This window comes from Nestor notabilis, unplaced genomic scaffold (genome assembly GCF_000696875.1).
Source record: "Nestor notabilis isolate BGI_N333 unplaced genomic scaffold, ASM69687v1 scaffold27002, whole genome shotgun sequence".
NCBI classification, from domain to species: domain Eukaryota; kingdom Metazoa; phylum Chordata; class Aves; order Psittaciformes; family Psittacidae; genus Nestor; species Nestor notabilis.
Window position 1 is genome coordinate 1 of NW_009919130.1, and position 564 is coordinate 564.

Here is a 564-nt window from a genome sequence, read left to right on the forward strand (position 1 = left end):
GGGGTGGGAATTTTCACCTCTTCTTCATTGCCCTCCAGGGCTTTGGGGTAGCTGCCAAGTCAACGCAGGACTGCCGGAAGGTGGACCCCATGGCCATCGTGGTGTTCCACCAAGCTGACGTCGGGGAGTACGTGCGGAGTGAGGACACCCTGACGTAAGAGAACTCCAGTGCTCTGAAGACACAGGCATCCCTGGGCAGAACAGACCTTGTCCTGCACTGTGGGTGCAGCACAGGGAGCCATGGGGAACCTCCTCTGCTGCTGGGGGGGTGTGCTCTGGAGTGTGAAAGGGCTGGGAGCCACGAGCACGCAGCCCCCCAACTCTGGGTGAGCTGCTACCTAAGTGAGGAGCTGCTCCCCAGGCACCAGAGCTGCCCCGGCTGACAAATAAAGCGTGTTCCTTTTTCTAAAGTGCTTGTTGTCTAGTGCAGGGCCTTGGCGGGGATCAACTCTCATGTGTGCTACAGGTTACTGCCTTCGTGGGGCAGGATCATGCACTGCGGGGAGATGCCAGAGGGGAGAAGCTCCACATGTGGTTCTGCACATGAGGCTGGGGGGGGCACCC